Below are 19,162 nucleotides of genomic sequence, written 5' to 3'. Positions count from 1 at the left end.
ATTAATGCCGAATGCACGGGCACCTGGCATTCCTACAGACAATGTAGCCAAAGGCCAGTACTCCAGTGGTTTGTAAGGCTAATGTTAGATTTCGAACAATAGGGTAATATCAGCAGGAAGTACAACAATTGGGCAGTTCAGAGTAAAAAGCTACAGCTAGCTACAATGAAGTGCATCAGCATGGGACAAGCAAACAGAAAATGCTACAAATGCAAAACCGAAGAAAAGTAAAAAACAAAAGCCATCTCAAATTACGACCTGTGGTTACTGCTGCGCTGTTGTGCAAAACATCAAAATAACACTCTGCTCTCAAACACCCGTATCCATAATTAAAACGGATTGAGGACTTTTATATGTTCAACTTTTTTTTGAAGAAAATGACCAAAACATTTTCTACATTTTAAAATTATACCATTATTCAAAACACTTAATGCCGATCATGAAATAATGGAGGCACATGATCAGAAACATCAGAAAAGCAAAATTAACCTTAGATAAAAAATAACGCTCACGTGAGAAAATGTAGTTCAAGGGAGGCAGAAAACAAACAAATAGTGGCCAAGTCCTGGGGGAACTCCTGGCTGTCAGGAACTTTTTTGTTTGAAAGAGTCCCCGCAGTGAGAAATGAGCTGAGGAAGAGATTTTTAACTCTGCCTTTATCTCACCGTCTCATCGGTCTGCAAGGGTCGCTCTCTGCTCCCACGGTCGCTTTGAGATGCACAAGAGCATCAGCTCTGTAGTCCACCAGCTGCCCCAGGGTTGAAATCACAGCAGTTGGAAATCCGGCTGGGCGAAGAAAACGGTGAAAGGAGAAGCAGGTGGAAGAGCTGAATTAGGCATCCACTCCATCACAGCCTCAGGGCTGGTGGATTACAGCCTAAAAGGCATCTTTCCTTCCATTAGGGTCCTTTCAAAGAGTTTAGAAACCAATCCTGAAGAAAGAAGCTGTTGGTGGGGAAATAGCTCACTAGGATATGTCACAGTAGTTCTGGGAAGCCTGTGTTTCTTCTTGTGAAGGCTCATCCCTCCCTTCTCGTTATAACTCATCAAGAGAGAAAGAAGCAGGTCTCAACTTTGGCCCTGTTTCGGTACACAGTATCAGATATGAGAACTCCTAACTCCAAAGGGAAATGAGCTCAGAGTCAGTAAACTGAATCTGTAGAGAATACGATCACTGTCAAAGGAAGACAACACATAGCAGAGGAAGCAGAACTTTGAGACAGATCAAGAATACATAATAAAACAAATAAATACATTTTAAAAATACAGAATAAGTATAATACATAATCTCAAAAAGTTAAGAGAAGATATTTATTATACAAAGCAAAAAAGCCTATGTACTTTCCTTAAATTATGTGCAAAACACACATAGGTTTGTTTTTTTTTACATTCGTGTACGAATGTGATTACGTATAAGCCAGTTTTTCTATGGAAGAGGGGGCAGGCTTTGCGTTACCTTTCTTTTTCTTTATTTCCTCTTTCTCCCAAAATATATTTATATAAAATCACACACCCATGTCCATACCCCCCAATACACACACACACATTCACTTAAACATACATACATACAGTCCGACTGGGGAGAGAAGTTTAGACATCATTTAAAAAAAATAATATCACATTATTCAGAAATCTTTGCATATTTCTTTCTTCAATCTGTACTATATAGTAGATATACCACCAAGACAACTAATATTGCCCTAATTTAAACCTTAAGCTGTCTGGAATTTATTTTTGGATAGGATATAAAATGTACATCCATTTTTATTTCCTTCATGGTGAATTTTAAACTGTGTAATGTCTTATATTATTGTTACGAAAATAATGATCTATTTTGCTTCTCTGTTGTATTCCACTATCTGGTATCTATAAGGGAAGTTTCACTTTACCATTCATAATTTTCATATGATTCTATTGGAATTTTGTGTGCATTTTTAAAATTTCAGGTTGCTTTTCCAAATCCAACAAATGGAATTATATTAAATTTTTAAATTTATTTTGGTACAATTATTTTTTTTTTACATTTTAACCAAATGGAATGACAAATATTGTCTCTCCATTGACTAAGATCATATTTGAAGGTATTCAAAATATGGTAGCTTTCTTCATATAGGACTAATACCTTTTTAAAAAGCTAATCCTATGTAATATACACACACATTTTTTGCCTTGATTTTCAGTGGCACTTTTTCTCTCCTTTATAAATCTAGGTGTGTATTGTTGTAACAGAGAATAAGTACTGGATCCACGTGCAGACACAGAATCCCATTATTAAATATAGGGTTTTTAAAGCATTATATTGTGGCCTTTAAGGTATAAAATCATATCAGCAGAAGATAGTTTTATCTGTTCTTTTCCGTTATTTCTTTTAGTTATTTCTTTTCTTGTACCGTTTCCAAAAAGTACGAGTAACAGTGATGATAAAGGGCGTTATTGCTTTAATTCAATTACTTCGGTGCTTCTCTATTTAAAATAATGTTTGCTGTTCAATTTTGTTAAATAGTCTATTACATTTAAATAGGTTAGCATCTGTTCTTATTTTTTTAAGAGCTCTTATTAGAATTGACATTTGAATTTTATTTAATGTCTTTTTATCCCCAACTGATATAATCACATGTTACACTGGCTTCGTATATTGAATTGGGAAAATTTCCTTCTTCTCAAACATCTTCAATAATTTAGAGAACTGAAATATGTTCTGGAAAGGGCAGATCAAATTCAGCTGTAAACATGTTAGTTACCGTTTTTTTAACTTTAATCACCTTACCCATATTTTCTGTGACAATTGAAATATCATGCCTTCCTGTTTCTTTTAAAGGAAACTTGATAATTTATACTTAGATAAAAAAAAATTTCATCTTTTTAGATTTTCTATTAGTTTGGGTTAGTTTTGAGTAGTTTTTCCTTTTAATTCTTGGATTTTCTTTTATTTGGACTTACCACTGCTTTCTCTTTTCTAATTTTATCTGTTTTTCTTCATTTTTTTAATCTTTAGACTTATGTGGGCTTTCCTTATTTTAATAAATAATAGTAATAGATTATTTTTTAAAAAGATTTTATTTATTTATCTGACAAACAGAGAGACAGAGAGAGAGAGCGAGCAAACAAGCAGGGGGTGGGGCAGAGGGAGAGGAAGAAGCAGGCTCTCTCAGCTGAGCAGGGAGCCCTACACGGGGCTGGATCCCAGGACCCTGGGTTCATGACCTGAGCCGAAGGCAGACACTCAACCAACTATGAGCCACCCAGGTGCCCCTAGATAATTAAATTTAAAACATATTTTTGCGTTTATGTTTTCTTCTTGCTAATTTTTAATTACCTATTTCAAACTGTAGGAGCTTCAGCAAAATACTCAACAGCTGAGCCCTTGTCTATATTTAAGTGGAAATAATAACGTTGAAACAAATGAAGAAACTAGAGAGTACCTCTTGATGTAAGATGCAAAATTAGAATTCAATATTAGTTATTCTTCTCTGCCACTCTTCTCGCAAATAAAAGGGGAGGAATCCAAATCGGGAATATGTTGTGCCACCAAAATTATCTGTGTGTTTGAATCGAGTAAGAAGGACGAATCACAGCAGATTCACAAAGCAGTTTGTAATATCTATAGCTCTTTCCTGTTGTTCATTTACCCAGTACTCTTGTTTTATCACTTAAATTCTGAAATTGATCAGAGAATCTCAATTTCTTTAAGGCGCTCTACCTGATTATAAGCATTATTTTTTGTACTTTTATTTTCTAGCAACTCCTTCATACACTGTATCTTCTGTATTCCAATACTATACAATTTTACCTTGTTTATAGATTTCATTATGGAATATATTTTATTGGCCTTACTCACATCTCATATTTTTCCATTGCTATCTTAAATCATAAATACCCCGGAAGCAGTATCCATCCCTGTAGCACTACTTTGGGGCAATTCCTGTAAATAACACAAATGCTAAGTGTGAACAGATACAATGTTTATTTAAAGATTTATTTATTTGAGAGAGAGAAGGGGAGAGAAAGAGCATGAAGGAGTAGGGGAAGGGGCAGAGGGAGAGAATCTTCAAGCAGACTCCCTGCTGAGCACAGAGCCCCACAAAGGACTGGATCTTAAGACCCATGAGATCATGACCTCAGCCAAAACCAGGAGTCGGGTGCTTAACCAACTGAGCCCCCCAGGCACCCCAGATACAATGTTCTTTGAAGAAGTAGGTGAAAGCTTCAGTTCTACATTTCCCTGTAGTAAGAAGTATAACTACTATTGCTTTCCTGACTGGGAAGCATTTATAGTAATTTATATGAGATATTTTGAGGGGGAAAGATGCTATATGTTTTTTTCCCTTCTCAAAACTCTTTATTCCCTCTTCATGGAATGAATGCTCTTCATTCTGTGTGTAGATCCAAGTGTTTGATTGACATCGTTTTCCTTCTCACCAAAGAACTTCTTTCAATATCCCTTGGAGGGCACGTCTGGTGGCAATAACTTGACACAGTTTTCATTTGAGAAAGTTTTTATTTCTCTCACTTTCAAAGGGTAATTTTGCTGGATATAGAATGTTATATTAAATTTTTAAAATTCAAATACTTAAAATATATACCATTCTCTCCTCATCTGTGTAGTTTCTAATGAGAAATTCATTGTAATTCTTATCCTTGTTCCTGCTATAAGTAAAATTCAACCCAGACATACCTCTTCTTCTTCTTTCAAGAGTTTCTCTTGTCTGCTTTTCTGCAGTTTGAATATGATAGGCTTGGGTGTATTTTTGTTGGTATCATTCTGCTTGGTGTTCCCTAAGCTTCCTAGATGTGGGGTTTGGTGTCTATCATTAAATTTGGGGAAGTTCTCAGCTGTTGTTAGTTCAATACATCTTTCCCATTCTTTCTTTTACTATGGTATTCCAATCACACATGTGAATACCTTTGAAATTTTCCCGTACTTTGTGGATGTTGTGTTCTGGCTTTCTCTTCATTCTCTTCTTCTTTGCATTTCACTTGGGAACTTTCTGTTAACCTATCTTTAAGCTCACAGATTCCAGCTTTATCCCTTATATACATGGGGTAAAATGTGTGCATACAGATGTGTATGTGCTTGTGCGTGTGTGTGTGTGTGTGTGCTTAATATAATATGGTATCTACTTAGGCCATGAGTAGTAATCAAAATTAGCATGAGCGTATTTTTTTTTTTCTGCTTAATATAAAGTAAGAATTGCTCCTGACCTCCCAAGATAGAGGCAAGAACAGGTTTGGGACTCAGATATGAGAAGTTACTGGACATCCCTGGCATAAGCTAGAAGTAAGAGCAGTTAGGAGCCAGAACCTACAGTGAAGGCAGCAAGGAGGAAGTGAAGGAAAAATAAAGAAGGGGAATCTCAACAGCACCCAAACAAGGGAACTAAAGCAAAGAAAAATTCATATTATGCCCAACATTGAATGCCCAGTGTATGTGTACATAAGCAAAAAAAATAATGACTTTTAAAGAAAATATTTGTGCTGCAATAAAGATAGTCTAACAAGATTAGACTTCATAGAACTTTGCAGCAAAGCAAAATTTCTGGAGTGTTTAATATGTCTCAGAACTGTGAATATTAATATTGATCAAAATGGCCTTAACATTCTTCTCAGCTTGCCTGAACTTTAGACAGGCTTCTCCCAGTCTATAGGCCTCTAACCTGCCTTTTTTTTTTAGAGCATTTACTTTAGAAAACTTGCAATTGTAAATTCTTTCTCCATTCCTTTGAGGTGTGACCCTTCTCCCAGCCTCTTAACAGTTTTATGACCCAGAAAGATTATTTTTTAAGGACCCTGCAGCCATCCATTTGAAATGTAATCATCAAGGAAGACAGCACTCCTAACTCCCAGTCTCTGTGGGAGTGTAGGAACCTAACCCCTATAAGCACCAATACCAATGCCAATCGGGGGTGGGGGGGATGGGGATAGACCTAGTCACATGACCAACCTCCTCCTTAACATCCTGTTCTGTTTTTCCACCAGCTCACCTAAGTAAAACACCTCTCAGCTTTCCTATGATGGAGTTGAGTTCAATCTCTCTTCTCTATTGCAATAGTCTTGGCCCCTGTTATTGCAATAGTCTTGAATAAAGTTTTATTTGTATGTTTAACTCATCTGGTGTGAATTTTTTCTTTAACATTTGAACTAAGCCATATAGAGCACCATCTCTGAAGAGCAAAATTTGATAGAAAAAAAAATGAAGACTGATAATTACAAAATAATGGAATAAATGTAATTGTGGTGATATATGTAGTATACTATGGAAACACAGAAGGGCAACACCAGTAATTGGTGTGAACAAAGCATCAAAGGTCTATGGAGGTGAAATTCAAGTCAAGTGCTAAAGGGCGAGTATTAGAAACAGAAAGTTGTGGCCATTCCAGCAGAGGAGCTAGTATAAGCAAAGATGTGTGGATGTTATGTGTGGTCAACAAATTAGGAGTTCAGACTTATTTGAGACGAATGTAACTAGACTAAAACTTATGTTAAAAAGTTTACAAAGACATATTGTAGAGATGATGTGGAGAATAAATTTGAGGAGGAAACCTTAGAAACAAGGAGACTGGTAACAAATTTCTAAGGAATAATTTAAGTCTGAATTAGAGAAAGGGCAGTTTGGATGGAAATTTGTGGCTTAGTTCTGGGGCACCTGGGTGGCTCAGTCGTTAAGCGTCTGCCTTTGGCTCAGGGCGTGATCCTGGAGTTCTGGGATCAAGCCCCACGTCAGGCTCTTCCGCTGGGGGCCTGCTTCTTCCTCTCCCACTCCCCCTGCTTGTGTTTCCTCTCTTGCTGGCTGTCTCTCTCTCTGTCAAATGAATAAATAAAATCTTTAAAAAAAAATTTGTGGCTTAGTTCTGATAACACATGAGAAGCAAAATCAGTGTATTGTGTTAACCTAATAAATTTGATCAGAAAGAAGACAGAAGACAGAGACAAGGATATTTCGCTCTTGTTTCAGGCTCTTCTACTATATGACTGGTAAATGCTCATGTTCAAAGAGCTCTGCGTAGCCGTCCTTCTTTTCTGTGCGCTCTCCCACCATTTCAATGGTCTTAAATATCTATAGGTTTTAAAAAGCATGGAGGCTGAAATAAATTTGGGAAAACAGTGGAGTCACTGAGAACAATTTTTAAATCAATGCCTAGGTTAGGAATAATAAGTACTACAATTATCATAATAGAGCTTAATTAAAAGAGCACATAAATAGTAAAGTATAATTAAATGAGCACATAAATCTATATGCTGTTTTTAGAGTAAGTATCAAAAGCATTGGGTGTTGGAGAAAAGACTGAAAAGAATGACATTTATTAAGCATCTGTAATTTGCCAGGCAAATCCTGAGCTCATACTATCATAATCAAAATCAGGGTAGCTATTTTACCACTGATATCAAAAGCTTGGTACTTGAGGCCCAATGAGTCACATACTTGATTTTGAATCTCCCGTAGTCTACATACTAACTGTGAAGCTTTGGGTAAGCCACTTAATCTCTTTCATGCCAAAGGCATTTTCTTCCACTCTATATTATATCATTTCCTTTTCTATATCTCCAGAGCTTCCTTTTCTGTTAATATGAGCTCTGGGCATAAAAAAAGAAGACGTGCTTAGAAAATTTGACCTGGCAGCTTAAGTAATTTGCCCAAGGTTATTTAGTGAATCAGTGGTAGATATAAGGGTAAGAAGCTATAATTCCTACTCCAATTTCCTGCCTGAACCATTAGATAGCTCCATCTGTTTTGATTCCATCATTAATATGAAGTCATATTTCTGTCTCTTAATAGAAATGAACTGATCTTCTGGCTAAAAGTAGAGTATGAAAAAGAACTCCCATAGCTTTAAATGCATTATTATTCCTCACAAGTACAACTTTGAAGGTGGTCCTGTTATATATTTAAATAATCTTAAAAAGCCTTTTTAATACCTGCCTTTAATTATACCTGTAATAAAAAGAAAAAAAGTTCTCATTAACATGAGTATCAAATGAACCTTTTTATACTAAACATTAGGCTAAGCATTTGATATTTTGATAATATGTCATGGCAACATTTTGAAATGATGAAGCATCATTAATGCCTGCTTAAGATAAAAGTAACACTACATTAATTTGATCCGATTAATGTTAGCACAATGCACAATGGTACATTGATAATGACTGGCCACTTTTCTTAAGTGTTAACTGGTATATTATTACATAGTAAATGAATTGGATAGCCCTGTAATGCCACTATTCATTATTAATTTAGTTAATTAAACGTGTGTCATACAAACCATTAATAACTTGATAATTCACCTTTCTTGGATGTTATCAACTAGTTATAATAAAACAATCCAAAAGAAATTAAATTTACACAGTTAAGTGTTTTATGTCTATGATACCTATTTTCCATGGCCGGGCAAAAACAATTTTCCTATTTTGTCTAGAGTGTTGTGTTAGGATTTTTCTCAGATATTTATAAATCTAAAAATATTATATGAGTATTATTGACATTTGATGCTTCAATCTTATTTATATAAGATTAGTGTCAGAATTTTTTGATAATCCTGACCAATCTTATCTTTCAATTTTGCGTGATGTGTTAGGTCATAAAAAACTGTCTGAGCTCTATTTCCCAAATTGCTTATACACACTAATAATATATGCCTAATAGCTCCAAATCATTATTTTATTTTCAATTGCCTGTAAATGCAATATAAGTATTAGTGATATATGAATAAAAGCTTTCAAAAGGCAACCCAAATATAAGGATTTTCGTTACTTCCAACAACAAACCAGTAGAATCTCCTCCAACTTTTAATGCAACTTATTTCAGTTCAACAACTATTTATTAAGTTGCGTGTCATGTTCTAGGCACTATACTAGAGTTTGGGTGTTAATCGATTGGTACAACAGATAAAGATCTCATTCTCATCAAACTTAAAAACTTGGGGGGATAATAGCCTATAAACAAAAAAGATTATGAACTCAAATGTCCTTTCACTGAGAGAATGAACAAATAACTTGTCATATGTCATACGAGGAAATTCATTCAACAATGAAAATTAAAACATCACAGCTGGATGAAACAACATACATGGGTTTCACAAAATACCATAGAGTGAAAGAAGACACAGACATGCTGTACACACACACACACACACACACACACACACTACTGTATATAAGAGTCAAACTCTGCAAAATTTAAATAATGTATGAGAAATCAGGGTAGTAATAACATTTGCAGAGAATGGGGAGAAGAGCAGTTAAAGGGGGCAAGAGGGTGTTTCTGGGCTGCTAGCAATGCTTTGTTTTTTTACCTCAGTGGCAATTACACAATTTTTGGTTTGTGATAATTCTTTGTGTTATATGTGTATGCTTCTGCACTTTTTTCTTTTACAATGATGTGCTTCCATAAAATTAATAACTGATTAAGGAGATTACATATTTTGTTTGATGACCATAATAGCTACATAAAAAGAAAAAAATAGAGAAAGGAATGGGACTCAACAATGCCTGTGGTGGGTGAAGAGATGAGAGGAGAAATAGGTTGTGATAGTAAATGGGCTGAATAAGGTGGGCCAAAGTAAGGAGATGAAATTTGAATGAAAACTGGAAAGAAGTTAGAGGACTCACCACATAGACATTGGAACACAGAGCAGAGACACACAAGAGGGAATACCTAGAGTAAAGACCCTCAGATAAGACTGTGCCTGGCAATTTCAGGGGAGGGCAAAAACAAAGCAAAACAAAACAAAACAAAAACTAGTGTGGCTGGAAGGAAATGAAGGGAGGGGAGCAGTTTTCAGAAAAGATGATGGAGACCCAACTAGGGCCAGATCACATAGGGTCTTATAGGTCAATGTCAGGACTTTGATTTGTACTCAGGGTGAAATAAAAAGCCATTATAGACTTTATTTTTTTATAATAATTTTTTTATTATATTATGTTAGTCACCATACAGTACATCCCTGGTTTTTGATGTAAAGTTCGATGCCCTTCAACAGATGACTGGATTAAGAAGTTGTGGTCCATACATACAATGGAATACTACTCAGCTATCAAAAAGAATGATTTCTCGCCATTATAGACTTTAAGTGTGTATTCTGACTTATGCTTTCAATGACTCCCTCTGTGTTTAGAATAGAATGCAGTGGAACTATGGTAGAAGCAAGGAGACATTTTCAGACACGATTTCAGCAAGCAAGAGAAGACGTGGAGAAGACTTGGATCAGTTTGGTAGCAGTGAGGCAGTGAAAAGTAGTTGGAAATGGTATGTATTTTGAAGGTGGAGTCAATAGAATTTCCTAGAAGATTATATGTAAGTATAAGAGAAAGAAAGTGCTCAAAGATAGAAATATAGTTAGGAAATTGAGCCAATGAAGGAATTGAAGAGTTGTCAGCTAAGACAGGGAAGGCTGTTGATGGAACATTTTGGTTGCAGGAAGAGCAAGAATTCAGATTGGGATATGTTGAATTAAATTTGAGATGTGTAATTAGACTTTCAAATGGAAATATCTAGTAGGGACTTGGATATATATGAGTTTGGTGAAGAGGTAGGTCTGAGCTGGAGATTTAGACGTTGAAAGTATGCATGTGGTATCAAACGCCAACTATGTAAAAAACCACAAACATATCTAAAAAGACAAACAACAGACCATTTATGTTAGAATTCACTACACTATAAGTATTTATGGATGTGTTCATGTTATAATTACATCCTTCTCATGTTCTTGGAAGCTGAATATCTATTAGATTAAATCCGAGAAGGATGTATTGTTATGTAGCATTAGAATGTGCAAGGCATGTTATAGCCAGAGTTCAGAGCTCATTATTCTATCTCCTCCTGGGAACAGGTTACATATCGCACACTTTTATTCTAATATATTTCTACCATCCTTAATATAGAGCCAACAGCAATGGCATATTAAATTCCCCATGACCCTAAGGTAAATGTTTCTATAGGTGAGAAAAAAAAAATCACAGATTTTCTTTGCTAAACATTCTATCAAACAGGGTCATCAAAATATCCACTCAAAAGATTATTCCCATTGTGAATGAGCAAAGCGTTCAAATTGCTGTAATGCCCTTTCCTTCATATGCAAAATGAGCATTACTGACCCTCTGCTTACTTTTTTTTTACACTAATAAGTAGATTTCAAGCACCTGCCAACAATTATTTATCACAGGAGGGTCTACTCATGAGGACGTGACTTTTTGCTATAAATGTATGTTTTCTGCCAAAGTGCAATCACAGTTTGTCTGCAAATATGCCTCTTTAGATTGGTAGGTCTAGTACTCATGTGTGCAGATAACTGTGTCTGTCTGAGCTTACCACCTGAACGTGTTTAAAATGAAGGTTCAAGTCTGCATGCAATGTCAATCATGAACATGCAATGGTTTTTTTTCTCAAAATATTATGTTCCATATTTTTTCAATATAATACGAAATTGGTATATATTTTATAGGTCTATAGTTTATAAAAACCAGTACTTAATAGCTGGGAGAAAATGCTGGTGAATATATGAAATTTGTTTTACATAGTGAAATCTGAGTGAAGCTCTGGAGCCTAAATTGAAGCAGCAACTTGACCATATTCTTTAGGGTACTTATTAAATGACTGTTAAGTGATTTGGGGGGTCCACTCGAGATCCACTGAAGCAGAATTTTTAATGACGGAGTTGAGGATCTGCATTTTTACTAGTTCACCAAGTGATCATTAAACATGATAGAATTTGAGAATGACCCTTCTAGAAATATCTATGATAATGTGTTCACATGCAGTGTAATTAATTTAATGGTACTCATGAAAATTAAACTCAAAATTAATTAGTCAACTTTCTGTTTGTTCTAGTGCCATACTTGATGAGGCTTACTGCTTCTTCATTAATGAATAGGTTAGACAAATTCTTACTCTCTGCATATTATGGTTGTAGCAATGTTTTAGCCACAATGTTATAAAAACGAACAAAAAAGATGAATTTCCTGCCTCTGTGGAAGTTGCATTTTAATGGTTGAGTTGAGTGTGCATGGTACATACATACAAATATGACTAGATTTGGGTAGACAGTGATAAGAGTTACAAAGAAACATCAAAACATAGGGAGGAGAACCCTTCACTGGAAACATTTACTATCAAGAAAATTTAAGACCAAAAAAAAAAAAAAAAAAATACGTGCACCAGCGTGATCACACCAATCCTACACTGATCCTCAAATATTACTTCATTCTCAAGAAAAAGAAGATACACCTATGAGAATATGGAAGAATGGGTAAGTCTACAGAAAGTCAGAAAAACAGCAAAAACAAAAGATATATGACTGTAAATATTGCATCAAGAACTAGATAATATAGGTTCTTGTCCCAGCACCCTATCTTACATGCTCTGAGATTCAGGGTTGCTCAGCAAACGTCTTGAGGCTCAGTTTCTTCATCTGAAAAATGGATTCAATACTTCCTATTTTCTGTGGATATACCATGTAATTTATTCTCAAGCCAAAAAACACAGTCAAATAGAAGACATTGTTTTTCTATAACTTAAATCCTGATTCATCATTCAATTGTTGGCTGTTAAATAGAAACTTATATTAAACAATGAATAGTTTTATACCTGAGCTAATGTGAGCTTGCTCCTTGGTGGGTTCCAGATAGAGACCACATCAGGTGAAGTTGTCACACTAAGGGTACTTTATTTGTAGCAAATAAATTGATCATGGAGAATAACTTCCAAAGCCCTAACTCCCTGAGTGGGGGTGAGTGAGTTTCTTTTGTTTAGGGTTAGGATGAATGTTCACAAAGGGGAGTTTTGCCATCCCTTGTAAAGGAGGGCAGAAGGTTGAGCAGGCGGAGTTAGAAAACATGCTTATACATGCATCCTGTGTTATGTTCATGAAGCTTGCGCTCCTCCTTCAGTGGGGACTTTAATATTATAATGAAGCAGAGTAACTGTTAGACAAGGGGAAGGGACTGTGGGCATGTTCCAAGAGCTGGTTTAAAGTGGATGGGGTCTTGGACTCCTTATCTGGAGTAAGGAATGCAGGGCCTCTTACACTTTTGAAACAGCACAGAGAGTTTAATCACTGATTTATTGTCTTGATATGGTCAGGTTATGTTCAGGCCTGGTGGAGACTGCTAGTTTTGCATTCCCTTTGTTCCCTTGCAATCCTTAACCACTGATGTGTTTGCAATTCAGCACCTCCTGGGAAGTTCTGCAAGAAGTGTGTTTGACCAAGTACGACATAGATCACAAAAAAACACCCAGGAGCCAAAGATGATTTCTCTTGTGTCACAAAAGCTGTATCTCTTCTTTCTTTTTCTGGGGACCCCTAACTCTTTCTGCTTACAGTTTTCTTCGCCTTTTTATAATTTTCTCACTTTCTATTTTCTTGTCTATTCCCTGTGTTTCACGGCCATAACTTCAATATAGGAATCTTTGGGTATGTGTAGGCATTCTTGTCCACTGGTATCATATGTGAGGATGTCTATGTTCCGTCTGTGGTCTTTCATTACAGTATCCATTGCTTCTGGCATCTAATGAGATCCCCACAGCCCTGGCACCACATAGACTTTATTTTATGCCATCTGTGATTTCATACTGGATCCTCTGGCTCTGTCTCTCCGAACCTGTAGGTTCCTCTCTAAGGTGATTATGTGCCCTGGTTTGCCCCGGACTTGCTGGTTTATGCTGGATTAATAACTAATCATGCACCCTTTTACTGTCAAAAGTTTCCAGTTTTGATGATAAACTCACATCATTTAAGTATTTTCCCTAGTTGACCACATGGACTAGGGGCTTACTCAGGCCCTCTCTGCCTGGACCTTTTTGGACGCTGTGTCAACAATCCTGCCTCCACAGAATGTTGCTGTGAGAGACTTTCCTACGAGGCTCGCCATTTCTCAGCGCGTCAATGGCAAGTAAGATGCAGGGCTCTCACAACTCTACTCAAACCAAACCTTGTCTAGGGTTTTACTGTTTCCTACAGCCTGAAGAGCGGGTATCTGTTGGCTGGACCATTTCCTGAACTCATATCAGCAAATAACTCATTGTTTTCTCCTAACTTCCTTCTTGTTTGCTTGGTTTGGAAAGGGGGAGATTGGCTTTTAAACAACAACAACAACAAAATAATAATAAAAAATAAAAAAAATAATTTTTTTCTTTTTCTTTTTTTTCTTTCTTTTTTTTTTAAGTGGCAGAAGCCCTAGGCCTTGATTCCTTTGGGGTTTTGCTTTTGATATGCAAAAACAGGCCTTCTGAATTCTGAAACCTTTTCTCTCTCAAAAAGATGTGTCCTTGCAAATCAAACCCCTGCTTTTCAAGGCTACCTAGACACTTAAGAATGTATAATTTGACTCTATTCTCTGTATCCTTATACATAATTCCCCTTCTGACGCAAATGTCCCAGACACCGCAGCCTGAAAGTCTAGTTTTACAGGGACCAAGGCAACAGATCAAAAAGAAACACGTTTGTGTGCACATGTGTGTGTTTTCTTTCTTTTTTCTTCCTTCCTTCCTTCCTTCCTTCCTTCNTTTCTTTCTTTCTTTCTTTCTTTCTTTCTTTCTTTCTTTCTTTCTTTCTTTCCTCTTTCTCTCTTTCTTTCCTTTCTTTCTTTCTTCTTCCTTTTCTTTTTTTTAACACTTCAGATAAAAAGCAAGTAAAATAGTGTATGTGAAAAGTTAGTCTACGTAAGACCAGTCATGAAGTGATTTAACAATAGATCCCAAGCCACCATTATTGATGAAGGATCATTTAATGTATTAGAAAGGACAGGCTATGGAGCTAGGTAAGATTGGGGTAATTATTTTCAGCTTTTACACTAAACACAAACTTTCTTCCAGCCTAAAGGATTAAAAATATTGCTCTCACTCTAATAAAAAGCAGAAGGCAAGTTGTAGATGTAAGAATGCAGCCAGCAGGTAAAATTCCATCAATCACAGTGATTTCGAATGTTCAGGTTAGAGACAGAGGCTAAGAGATACAGCCTCACCATTAAATACTAAAACAGGAAGCCAGCATTTTGCAGAATATGTTGGAGGGAAGCAGAGCTGTCTGCAGAAGATAATTGATAAAGATGTAGTGTTTTAATGACTGTGCTTTGACCCGGTGCACAAGGAAAGACTAAGACCCCTGAGACAGACATCCAGCCTTGATAGCAGAGCACAAGAACTTTACTTGAAGCCTCACAAAAGGATCCCCACAACCTTGAAAGAGCAGCACCAGGAACAAATTAGAAAATAAATTATTTGGGGAGTTACACCTGAACATTAGGGAGGAAAATTGGAGCCTGGTACCAGACCCTATTGCATGTCTTTTTCATTAAAAAAAATATATTTAGAAATATGTGTTTTTCATTTCAAAGAGTTAGTTCAGTCATTTTGATAAATTATTTTGCAGTTTTCATAAAAATTTACAACTTACAGCTGATATTATGCATAGCTATTTAGGTGAAGGGATTCTGTCTGGCTCTAATAAAGACGTTTCTCACCTAACATAGGCTAAATCTGTTAATTAGCAATTGCTATCTACAGTAGATTTTATACTTTCTGTGCTATACTCCTAAAAATATAAAGTCCTAAATAAAGAAATAATAATATAACAGCATAAAATGTTAATCACGTTAAAAAGATCTCATTATGGCCTGTTTAATGGAATGTAACAAATTTTACTTCAAATTCCCACTGCACAGAGTCCCTTTCGGAACTGTAATATGGCACAAACCTTGTTACAGCAAAATCCACGGAAGGCATGACAGCAGGGCATTCTTCTTTCTTCCATCCAGAATCCTTGCATTTTGAATGTCCTCCTATGATGAAACTCCGAACAGACTATCCTTTTTCTTGAACCCTCGACCTCACATCCTTTAAGTGGATAAGGTATTAGTACATCAATATTTTATTGAAATCCTATAATAAGCAACATATGCATTACATTTCTAGGATAGGAAGGAGACCATTTTAGCAACAGGAATTAGCACTCTATTGAGTAGGAGATGACATTTGACTCTATGGGTCATTCTTTATAAGTCAAAATTCATTTAGTAATAGTAAAGTAGAAGAATGTGGGTAAGAGATCAATAAATAATGTACTCTATTCTGGCTATAGGAGACACAAATAGGATTGAATCAATCATAATGAAGTTTATGTTTATAATATATTCTAATTTATTTTTAAAAAGCAATACCTGAAATGTTAATGGTAAATAGGGTAGCAAGGGATCTCAGGAGGTAATGGGACTCCACTGGGGGTGAATTTGTGTATGAATTTGCATATGACTGCAGCTGGCAGAGATGATGTCATTTATTTATTTGTTTGTTTTAACTAGTGGCTTTGCAATGGTGTGATAATTCTGAAGGTATCATCCAGGAATAATATCCTCTTTTTCCTTTCTATCAAATATTATTCAGTTTTCAGGAACAAGCTCAAGTCCTAGTTCCTTCATGACATTTGTTTTGTCTCTTCTGACCTCTAGTGATCACTCTGTTCTTTAAACTCCTACATTTTAGTGCCACACCGTTTGTTTTTACATTGTAAATTCTTGTCCTTAATAACATGATGTAAGTTTGCATTGTTTCAGCAACATAATCATGGCATTTCGAAGTCAGTGACTATGTCTTACATTTCCTTTAATCCTACAAAATACCCTGAACAATGAGTGTTACACAGAAGTTGCAAGATGAATATGTAATACAAATAAATGTTTGGGCTGTACTAGCCAGGTAAAGTGTGTCTGGAAATTTTGAACAAAGAGTTACAAGACACGAATTCTCAGATGTTCCGGGAAATATTTTTGACCTTACTGGACAAGGGAATTATGTCTTTAATTACCATTAACACAAGTATTAGATCAACTGTGTCAATAATGCCATTTCTCTGATGACACAGTTCAAATGCAGCTCACCGCAAGAATCCTCCTGTAACTATAGTAATCGAGGAACCCAGCAACTTCATTCATAGCGTTATGAGGAGCAATGACGAATGGGGTGCCAGGTTTTGTGCTAGATGTAGGACATGCAAAATGATGTACAAAAAAGACATAATTCATGCCTTTTGCTTCTTATAGTTTACTGAGTAACAGAGATAGGAAACCATTGCTGTGAGTGAAATGTATATGTGTTTAGTGAAATAGATATCAGTGGACCCATTTCATATTTTTTTTAAAGATTTTATTTATTTATTTATGTGACAGAGAGACAGCCAGCAAGAGAGGGAACATAGCAGGGGAGAGGGAGAGGAAGAAGCAGACTCTCAGCCGAGGATCCCGATGTGGGACTCGATCCCGGAACGCCAGAATCACGCCCTGAGCCGAAGGCAGATGCTTAACGACTGCACTACCCAGGCGCCCCCCATTTCATATTTTTTAGTCCAAGAGTATCTCTATGAGAAAACAGTATTCAAATCCTGGCTTGAAGAAATACAGCCAGCCAAAAAAAAAAAAAAAAAAAGGTAAAAAGAGAAGTAATATGCAAAGAAAGGAAAAGATTGTGCATGTTCTAGAGTAAGTAAAAGATGAGTGTGGACTTAAGCTTAGGGTAAAGAAGGAGGGTAGGAGAGGGGTTGACATATATCCATTCCTACCCGTGTTGTTTGTTCAGTGCCCACCATGTTTCAGGCATTTTGCTAGGTGCTGGGAAAGCCATAGTGAAACTTGATCATGTATTGACTATAGGATTTTTGTTCTGAGTTTAAAATCGAGCAGTAAAGACAATATCAACCAAATAATTGATTATACACAAGTTACATTCTTTTTTAAGATTTATTTATTTATTTTAGAGAGAGAGAGGGTGTAGAGAGAGAGGGTGTAGAGAGAGAACACAAATGGGGGGAGTGGAAGGGGGGTGGGAGAATCTCAAGCAGACTCCCCACTGAGCACAGAGCCAGACACAGGGGTCACAACCTTGAGATCATGACCTGAGCCAAAATCCAGAATCTGTGGCTTAACTGACTGAGCCACCCAGATGCCCCTCAAGTTATATTCTTTAAAGCATCCTAGTATTCTTTTTTAAAACTCAATCTGAGATAACACTAAAGACAAATATTATGACTAGTTTTAAGTATAGAACGAAGATTATGTGTACATTAGTAATGTGCAAGCATGCAACAAAGGTGTTGTCTTAAATTGGGAGGTCAGTAAAAGACTCCCTGAGAGGAATTCTTAAAATGAGAGTAAAATTTAAAATAGCAGCTAAGCTTGAAAAGGGGGATGTAGATGAAAGAGCATGTGCAAGCATAATATTTCAAAGAAATCAAAATTTAGTCACTGTAGCTGGAGTATAGCAAATAAGACGGAGAATGCCTCAGGAGCCAAGCCATGTGACATCTTCTAGACCGTGCAGAAGATTTATATATGTATAACATATCTATAGTTCACATATGTTTTGTTTTTTCAGAGCATAAGGAAGCCATTGGAGTATTTTAAGCAGGAATGATNACAGGATCAAATTTGCATTTTGAAAAAATCATTAGAACTTCTTAGGGCAAACAGATAGGGAAAAACATTCTGAAGAAACTGGCACTTTACCGCTAGAGTGGTACAAAAAGTCAAGAGGAAAAGTATTGTAGGGTACCTGGGTGGCTCAGTCAGTTAAGCATCTGACCCTTGGTTTCAGCTCAGGTCATGATGTCAGGGTCCTGGGATTAAGCCCTGCATGGGACTCTGCATTCAGCGTGGTTTGCTAGAGATTATCTCCCTTTCCCTCTGCTCCTCCCCTGCAGGCACACACTCTCGCTCTCTCTCTAAAATAAATAAATACAATCTTAAAAAAAAAAAAAGAGGAAAGGAATGCGGCCAAAGTCATGTATTTTATATAAAGTCTGCGTGGGCTGAGGAAGGATCTGAGAGAGTTTAGGTTTAAAAGTGAGCTGAGTCTCCCAGAAGAAGATCTGTCGTTGGCTCTCCCTACCCCAGGAGTTCAATGAACAGGGGCTAGAGGCTGCTGTTGTAATTCAGGGTCAGAATGGGAACTCATTCATCTTTTTTTTTTTTGAAAGTGAAATGACATTATTAGATAATTATTGAAATGTTAAAAGACCAACATGATCAATTTCATATTTAAGGTATTATTATTAAGTTGTGATTTTTATTTTGTGCAGTTTTTAAAATGGGGATAATTTTAAGGCAACTGTGCAGGGGAACTTCTTTACCATTGTTCATAGAAAAACAGAACATTTCCCATTATCAGTGAAGTTCAAACAAC

This window comes from Ursus maritimus, unplaced genomic scaffold (assembly GCF_017311325.1).
Source record: "Ursus maritimus isolate PB19 unplaced genomic scaffold, ASM1731132v1 scaffold_11, whole genome shotgun sequence".
Taxonomy (NCBI): Eukaryota; Metazoa; Chordata; class Mammalia; order Carnivora; family Ursidae; genus Ursus; species Ursus maritimus.
The sequence above is the reverse complement of the archived record's forward strand: the minus strand, read 5'-3'. Positions refer to the sequence as shown.